The 9,124-nt window shown below is 41.6% G+C and overlaps 1 pseudogene; it reads left to right on the top strand.

Moving 5' to 3' along the window:
• Positions 1-4,362: 4,362 nt before the first annotated feature.
• LOC101986373 lies at positions 4,363-4,796 on the top strand (annotated as a pseudogene).
• Positions 4,797-9,124: the final 4,328 nt, after the last annotated feature.

Raw genomic sequence — 9,124 nt, 5'->3', positions numbered from 1 at the left:
CTATTAAAGGGCTGAGGCAGTATCTTTATTTAACCAATGAAATTAACACAAAACAGAAGACTCTCCCCCATCATTTGGAGGGAGATTTTAATGCACAGACTGAGTAACCAATAGGTATCCAGATCGAAAATAAAATCAGAAGACACATGAAAGACATGAATTAAATCATTTGAAAACTTATGTGGAACTCGCTAATCTATAATTACAAAACACATAAATTTTTCAATTGCATTTTAAGTGCTTCCTGTGAGTGTTGCTTTATAATATGTCCTCAAACTTCATTCTTTACAATTGTTTTGGCTTATTTTTATTATTTATGTATTTATCAGTGTTTATATGAATACAAGTACTAGCTGGGGTTCTAAAGGAGTTGTACAGCTCTCTGGATCATGTTGTGGAATGGTGTTTACATTCACAGGTGACACTGATTGATTTGTCCCAGGAACACAGCATTACCCTTGCCCTCCTTTCGATCTTGGGAGTTCCCTTGTGGGATTCCCTTCTGTAAGCTATGAATATGTTCAATTATCATTGGCTAATAAAGAAACTGCTTTGGACTATGGAAACCCTTTCCCTCATTTTGATCTTTGATTTCTCTTGACAATATTTGGTGGCATGAGGACACTGCATTTCTTTCCTTGTAGATGAGACCTTTCTAGAAATGTGGGCTTCTACTTTGTTGCTGGTTTGTTGGCAGACCATGATTCTCTGTACACAGACTTTGTATGCAGGGAGCCACAAGGCTAACCCATAATGTTTCATTTAGATCCTTTTGCACCTTCTATACATACACTCAAATTGTCTGTGAATAATAGTTTTCTATCTTTATGCTGTTTAGTCAATCTTCATCTTATTTCAACAACTACAACCTCCAAAATAATATTGGGTAAAAAGTCCTTAATAACACACACTTTATTCCCATTTCACAAGGAATCTTTTAGTATTTCACCACTAAATAGGATATGCACTTTAAGTTGAGTTGCTTTGTTTTTAAGAAATCTTTTTTATGATATTATGGGGATCTTATTCCTAATTTTCTATTTTTTTTTGTTCGTTTGTTAACACAGTGGCTGTAGGAACTTATCAGCATTTTTATTAGAATGAACTCAACTTGGTCTTTTTGTATTTCACAAGGAAACTTGTCTTTATTTATGGTCATATGGAAGACATTCTAAATAAGACTTTTTTTTTTCCTGTCAAAGCCTCAGTTTATTAGAGAAGGGGTACAACTTATATAGGGTATGGAGTTGGGGGGTGGGCACAGGGGTCTGAGCTCTTGCCACGTGGTTCATGTTGGTCACGTGGTCCGTGTTGGTCACGTAGACAGGAGGTTATCTTTGGTCAGGTCACTGTAGGCCAAGAAGTCATTTAAAAGTTAGAATACCACAAGTTGATGCCTGGGCAATTGCTTGGTGCTTGGTATCTATGAGGACCTTTGCTAGGGATACTTAACTTAGCATCTGAAGGTCAGAGCAGCTTCTCAAAAAGAAAGGAACGTGCATTCAAAGGTGGGCAAGAGTGACCTAGTTGATGGTAATACCAGCCGGCAAGAAAACATTCTCGGCAGAATGAAGAACACACCCAAGGGCTGCAAGGTGGGACAGTGCTTTTGTGCTCCAGGAATTGAATTCTGAGTGGATCTCTCAAAACAGGAACCCAATATGCCTCCAGAGAATAGAATTGCCTGTGGAGAAGAGGTGACATTAATATTTTCTTGGGTGGCCTTTTTCCTTCCTTTTTTTAGTATCAGCAGCTGCTATTGATGGAGGACGTGATGACTGACACAGAGTCAGTTTTTCGTGACTCTGCTCCTCCTGCTCCCAGTAGGCCTGAGGTTCTATAGAAATGCCACAGATTAGGTCAGTGTGACAGAGCACGCCCCCTCTACCATCTGTTTAAGAACCATACCAGTTGTTCAAAGGTTAGAGAACTTCTCTGTGGTGTAATGGGCACTGTGGAAATGAACAGCAGTGGTGATTGTTCAATAATGTAAGCAAACAGCACTCTTGAATTAGACGTGCCAAACTGGTTGAAGTAGCAAATTTTGTTATTTTATACTCTAAAAATTAAGCTAATGTAGCGACATTCATAAAATTTTGTACATGAAATGGATAAAATATATAGCATGTGAATCGTACCTCAAAGTGCTATCAAAAGTAGACAAAGGATTTGAATCCATATCTCCACAAAAACACACAAATGGCCAAAAGTACATGTAGACACTCAACAGCAAAACCACAATAAGATATCACTCCACACACACAAAGGTGGCTACTTTTCTCTCGCTGTGATAAGACGCTGTGACTAAAAACAACTCATGGAGAAAGAGTTTCTTTTGGCTTAGGTGTTTTATAGGTAGCATTCAAAATGACAGACGGTGACTGGAGCAGGAAGCCGGGACCACATCTTTAGCCACAAGCAGAGTGTGGACGAGTGAGCTGAACAGGGAAGTGAGTCTGTAAATGTTTAAAGTCCATCCCAGTGAAGTGCTTCCACCAAGCTGTAGCTCCTTAAACTTCCATAACCTCCCTAAATAGCGCCCTCAACTGGGGACCAAGCCTTCAAATATGTGTCTCTGTGGAGACAGTTTATTCAAGTCACCACAGAGGACTATAATTATAAAACCCAAAGCAAATGCTAGACAACCGTGTTGACAAGATGGGGCAAAACTGAAACATGGATTGTTAACCAAATCCTAAATCATGCACCCTGTTTAGAAAATAGTTAGGAGTTCCTAAAAGGATAAACAGAGTTACCATTTGGCCTAACCATTCCCCTACTAAGCACACTGAATAAGTTAAAGCATATGTTCCTGTAGAATCCTTTATATTCATAGCTATGGGTGTATTATTCATAAAACCCAAAACTGAAGAAAACTTCAAATGTTCCTACTCTGGTAAATGAACAGATAAATGCGGTCCACCACAAAAGTAGAAGGCAATTTGCCCATAGAAATGAGAGAAGAGCTGAGATAGGCTTAGATACTATACCATGGAGAAACATTGTTCACACTCTTAGGAGGAAAATGCCAAAGTGCATGGTTCTTTGGATATGAAATGCCAAGATTTGGTAAATTCATAAAGATGGGTAGAGGCTTCCAAGTGCATGGTAGGGAGAAGGAGTAAGACATGCTTGATGATGTTGGGGTGGTGGTGACGTGCTCTGAAATTAGATAGTGTTAATGGTTGCACTGTATACATTAAAGCAATAGATTTTATGATATATAAAGTATCTTAATGAGTCTCTTGTTAAAGTTTTCCATATTAATATGGCTAAGAACCCATAGTTGGGGAGCTCTTAGGCCCCAGGGGTGAACCTATTATTATTATTTTGATAGACATAGTATCAAATCCTGCTCTGAATTTCTAGCTCTTTACCCATAGACGTGTGTGGCCCTCGGACCACAATTGGAGAAGCTTCTTTGTGAGGTGGACAGTGATGAGTGCGACAGTGGAGAGCATCAGTGCTGGGGGATTGTTCAGCCAGAGGTGTCTGGACCACAGCTGTCAGAACACGGTCCAAGAATGGAGTCATGCGAAGGGACTTCTGAGTGCTCGCGAGAAGACTCCAAGACAACAAGACAAGAATCTTGGGACCACAGTTTCTACAAAAACATAGAATTGTTCCTGTAATGTGCTTTTATGTCCCTCCTGTGTGTAGCAGATAGGAGTGCTTTTGTTTTTGCTTCCTCATTACAACTCACATTGATATTTGTTTGTCTGTCTCTATGGACAAACATGTTTTTGCCATGTGCAGTTTGTCCACCACATGAAGCTTGCCCACTGCATGTGACTTGTCTACGTGATTGGAAACTTTACACACATGACTCAGTCCTCAGAGTATAAATTGTCTGATGCTCTGAATAAAGTTGGCTATTGCATGAGACCCTAGTCCACCTCATTTTTAGTCTTTACTCTTGTAGGTTCAAGCCACCAATCAGAGCAGGAAACACACACCTACTCTGTAAAGCTCAGGGGCCATCTTGGAAGATGGGGAGGAAAGACCCAGATGTTAAGGTTACTGGATATCATTGGACTGTGCATTCCTTTCTTAGTTACAGTCTCTATTGCTGTGATAAAATATCATGACCAATAGCCACTTGGAGAGGAAAGACTTTATTTCAGCTTACAGTTCTACATGATAGTTTGTCATTAGTGGGATGTTAGGGCAGGAACTCAAGGCTGGAACCTGGAGGTAGAAGCTGATGCAGAGGTCATGGAAGATGGCTTGCATCCCATCACTTCCTCAGCCTGCTTTCTTATAGCATCCAGGACCACCAGCCCAGGGGTGGTACAACCCGCAGGGATCTGAGTCCTCCTGCACCAATCAGCAGTCAAGAAATGCACTGCAGTCCAGCTTGGGCCCGGCAGAATGGCTCCCTCAAAGAAGGGTGGCGAGAAGAAGGGCCGTTCTGCCATCAACGAGGTGGTGACCCGAGAATACACCATCAACATTCACAAGCGCATCCATGGTGTGGGCTTTAAGAAGCGTGCTCCTAGGGCACTCAAAGAAATTCGGAAATTTGCCATGAAGGAGATGGGGACTCCAGATGTGCGGATTGATACCAGGCTCAATAAAGCCGTCTGGGCCAAAGGAATAAGGTATGTTCCATATCGTATCCGGGTACGTTTGTCCAGAGAACGTAATGAGGATGAGGACTCACCAAATAAACTCTACACATTGGTAACTTACGTGCCTGTTACCACATTCAAAAATCTACAGACAGTCAATGTGGATGAGAACTAACCTACTGAATCTCAAATAAAGTTGGAGAACAGTCAAAAAAAAAAAAAAAAGAAATGCACTGCAGGCTTGACCACAGACACATCTTATGGAGACATTTTCTCAATTAGAGACTCGCTTCCCAAATGACTACAGCTTGGGTTGACTTGACATAAAACTTGCCAGTACAATCGATAAACTCATAGTGGCTCAGATTACCTTCGGAAGACCTGTACAGGATCCAGCTAGTCAACATTTTAGCACGGGGAAAGCCTCTCAAGTCCCCACCCCCTAGTTGAGGAGCTCTGGACAGAAGCTGAAGGTTTCTGAGGGAAGGAGAGTCAGTTTTCTTTATGGGTATGGTCCCTCATAGGTTGACTATATCCAGTGGATGGCCCTATGTCTGTGAATATATGAGTATCACTATGTAGTCTTGGTGGGCTAGAAACAGAAAGAGGACTGAAGTTAGGAGGAGTAAGGAGGTAGAGAGTTAGGAGGAATGGCGATTGAACACGATCAAAATATACTGTATGCATGACACTCTCAAAGAACCAATAATAATATTCTACTAAAAATAGAAATTAAATTAAAAACTAAAAAAATTCCACAAGTATTGTTATTCATTTATCAACTTCTAGACCAGTTTTGCTTTGCTCATACTGAAAATATGTTATTAGGAACAAAAATGGAATCAATGTACTTTCCTGGCAGAACACTCTTTTCTTTAGTTGAGACACTGCTCCTCATCACCTGGCTGCTTCTCTCCCTGTTGTCCATCCTGTCTGGCAGTGGTGTAGCTAACCATTTCTGTCCTGTCCTTCTTGAATGTCCCCAAAGGCCCATCCTGAAGGGCGAGGTTCCTATGGTGGTGCAATGTGAGACAGAGATGTTAAGAGGAGGAGACTTTGGGAAACCCCTAGGTGATTAGGGGGCATGCCCCTATAGGCACAGCACAGTTCTGTGCCCTTCTCCTCTTCTGATTTCATGACCATGAAGTCAGTAGTTTTGCTCCACATGAGTTCTTACTGTGTTGTCCTGCTTTCCTAGAGACCCAGAGGCAATGTGTCCAGCTGACTATGAACTGGAAGCTCAGAACTATAAGTCAAAATAAACCTTTTCTCTTCATAATTTACTTATTCCATGTATTTTATTATAATGATGGAAAGATGTTTAATACCATCCTGTGTGTTTTGATTAGGTTCAAGTTGTATTTTGTTTTCTATTCTTCGCTTTCAGTGCCTCTATACGCTTAGTGTAACAGTTTGGGTATCTAATGACTACTAAAGGTTTGTGTGAGAAGGCTTGGTTCCCAGATGGTGGTATTATTGGAGATTGAAGAGATTTGGGGAGGTGGGATCTAGTTGGTAGAGGTAGACCACCAGGATATGCTTTTGAAAGGGATGTGTTTCTCTGTCTGTCTGTCTGTCTGTCTATATCTTTCCTGGCTGCTATGGAATGAACAGCTTTGGTTCACTCTGTGTTTTCTACTATGTGGTGTCCAGGCCATCTGAAACCTAAAGTGATGGAGTAACCATGTACCCCGGGGCTTGTGAGTCCAAATAAACATTTCCTCCCTTTATCCTGTGTATCTCAGGTATTTTTTTATTAATGAATTTCATTCTTTAACAATTTCACCCATGCATGTTATGTGCTACGGTTATTTTCACTTCCACTGTCTCTTGCCTCCCCCTCTCTCCATCCACCCCCTCCTAAGCCCCTTTCTCATATTCATGACTTTTTGGTTTGTTTTGTGACCCAATGAGTTTAACCAGGGCCATGTGTGTGACTGGGTTTGAGCTCTCCACTGGAGCATGAACACAGCAGGGGGTGCACAAATGAAGACAGCGACTCTCCCTCTCCCAAAGTCTATCAGCCACTAGCTCAGCAGGGGGGCGTAGGGCCCATGAACCCTTCCTTATCCACACTATCTTGGGTATTTCCACATAGAAGCAAAAAGCTGATTACCACACTTACTTACCTATTATCAGACATCATTTCTTTTATAACTACTATTAGTGCCTTGTTTTATTTTATCCATTCTTTATCTTTTAAATGGACTCTGCTTGATTAATCTAGTTGATGCTCTCATTGGAATTTTTGTTCTATTCACATTTAATGTAACCACGATTTACATGGGCTTAAATCTGTAATGCTTACTACGGTTCAGTAAATATTGCTCATAAGGTATGTATTAAACACCCAGTTCCCGGCCAATGATGCCATTTTAGAGTTTCTGGAAACTTTAAAAGATGGAACCTGTTTGAAAGAAATTGGAATTTGGTTCTTGATTACTGTTTTGCTTTTGGTGCCTTCCTGCTTCAGAAGTGAAGGCTCTCTGCTAAAGACCCCATTTCTGTGGTATTCTACCTATGCTTAGGGGGCCAAGCAAGCATGAGCTGATCTTTCAGTATCTTCAAGCCCCAATGCATCCTCTTATAACTTGTTTCTATGCAACTGATCCCAGAGATGAAGAAAATGCAACATGATGCTGTTCTAAAACATTGTTCTAGAAGGAGGTCAGGGAAGTGAAAATCCCAGTTTCATTCTCTCTTTGCTAGCCTGGACTAGTCACCATGTAGACAAAAGTGAGTATCTTCACCCTCTGCCCTATACACTAAAAAATGGGTTCTATTGTTTCTAGTTTGCTTTTTATCCTGTGTCTTTTATTTATTTTTTGATTAAGAGTTTAGTGACCTATTTTTTTTAAGTGCTGTCTCTGTGCTTATGTATTTATCCGGGAGATTTCCACATGCACATTTGACTTTCAGATTTGATGCCTGGCTGCAGTAATGCAATGATGGAACGCACTCTGTGTTGCATCTCATTACATGGAAGCATAAGAAACTTAGCATGCCCTGACACCTACCTGACGTCTGTGCTTGGCCGACATGTCCTCCGTCTTTCTGTGCTTTAGGAACACGGGACACTACGGATGTATTTTTTTAGGCAGTGCTTCCATCTTTTCGCCTTTCTTCCATCTCTTGTTTCTGTGTGAATCACTTTTCCCATGCTTGAGAATCATTTTTAAGAACTTTGTTTTGCATTTAAAATTATTTTTACTTTGGCTTCATTTTAAATCAGTTGACTCCAGATTGTCAGTGATGAAATTCAGGACATACTCTCCCAAATAGGTGACCTGGGCCTTTAAAAAGACCAACAGAATGCCGGGCGGTGGTGAGCATGCCTTTAATCCCAGGACTTGGGAGGCAGAGACAGGCTGATTTCTGTGAATTCGAGCCTAGCCTGGTCTACAAAAACTAGTTCCAAAGCTACAGAGAAACCCTGTATTGAAAAAAAAAAAAACAAAAACAAAACAAAAACAAAAAACCCAACAGAAGCACTCTGATTTTCCTGTTGTTCTCCCTGAAACCAGTCATAGGATTCTCCCCTCTCCCTGAGAGGCCTCCCTGAGCCTCTGAGAGAAAAGGAACAGCCCCTGTTTGAAGGGGAAGGTTCTGGAGAAGGCTCTGAATGGGCAGGCCTGGCTTTTCCCCAGCCTATGACCAGCAGCTCACAGCTGCTTTGTTGACTGTCTTTCCCCCATGGCAGCAATGCCTCATCAAACAGCCTCAGCTCACTCAGGCCTTACTGTTTCTTCAAGTCTTTATTTTCCTATGAGAGCTTACACTAACTAAATTTGTGTGTTCTTCTCTGCTTTTCCTTTCCTTGGTGCTGGGATCAAACCCAGGGCTTTGTACACAACGGCTAATCAGCCGTCTCTGCTGAGCTGACTCCCCCCGATGCTTGGTTGTGGGCTGTGGGCCTCTGCAATGAAGACAGGAAAGGATATTTCGGTTTTGTTTTTCTTCTCCTTGCATCGGTTACAGCTGTTCAAAAGCTGGGTATGTTTCATTCACAAGCACACCCTGTGTATCAAGCTCATTCTTATAATGTATAATGTATCACACAACACTTTCAAATTGCCCTGCGATGTGCCCGCTGTGGGGAGTGCCCAGCAGGCTTGCCAGATGTTGATCAGAGCAGGCCTTTGGAACAGTCACTTAGGCCTCAGCTTCCTGAACCACAGGCTGAGTCTGAGCCAATTGAGTTTCTGCCCCATGAAGGAAATAGAACTCAGACAGCTCAGGATACAAGCAGGGATTGACTATATATAATATATATGTATATATTGAATTGAATATTGATTGAATGTCTATATCTACAGTCAGTTTCTCCTGACTTGCAGAAATTGCCTCTCTGTCTCAGTGGTCAGAATTGGAGTAGCAGTGGTTGGAGTCAATTAACACAACCATAAAGTTCCATTTACCAAGTGCCTACTCAGTGCCAGGCACTCACAAAAATGTTCCATTTACCGAGTGCCTACTCAGTGCCAGGCACTCACAAAAATGTCAGGTGTGCACAAGCTCTTTCCTCTTCCCTGTGCATAATTGAGCACCTCCCC

Source organism: Microtus ochrogaster, chromosome 10 (genome assembly GCF_000317375.1).
Source record: "Microtus ochrogaster isolate Prairie Vole_2 chromosome 10, MicOch1.0, whole genome shotgun sequence".
Classification (NCBI taxonomy): domain Eukaryota; kingdom Metazoa; phylum Chordata; class Mammalia; order Rodentia; family Cricetidae; genus Microtus; species Microtus ochrogaster.
The sequence above is the reverse complement of the archived record's forward strand: the minus strand, read 5'-3'. Positions and strand labels throughout refer to the sequence as shown.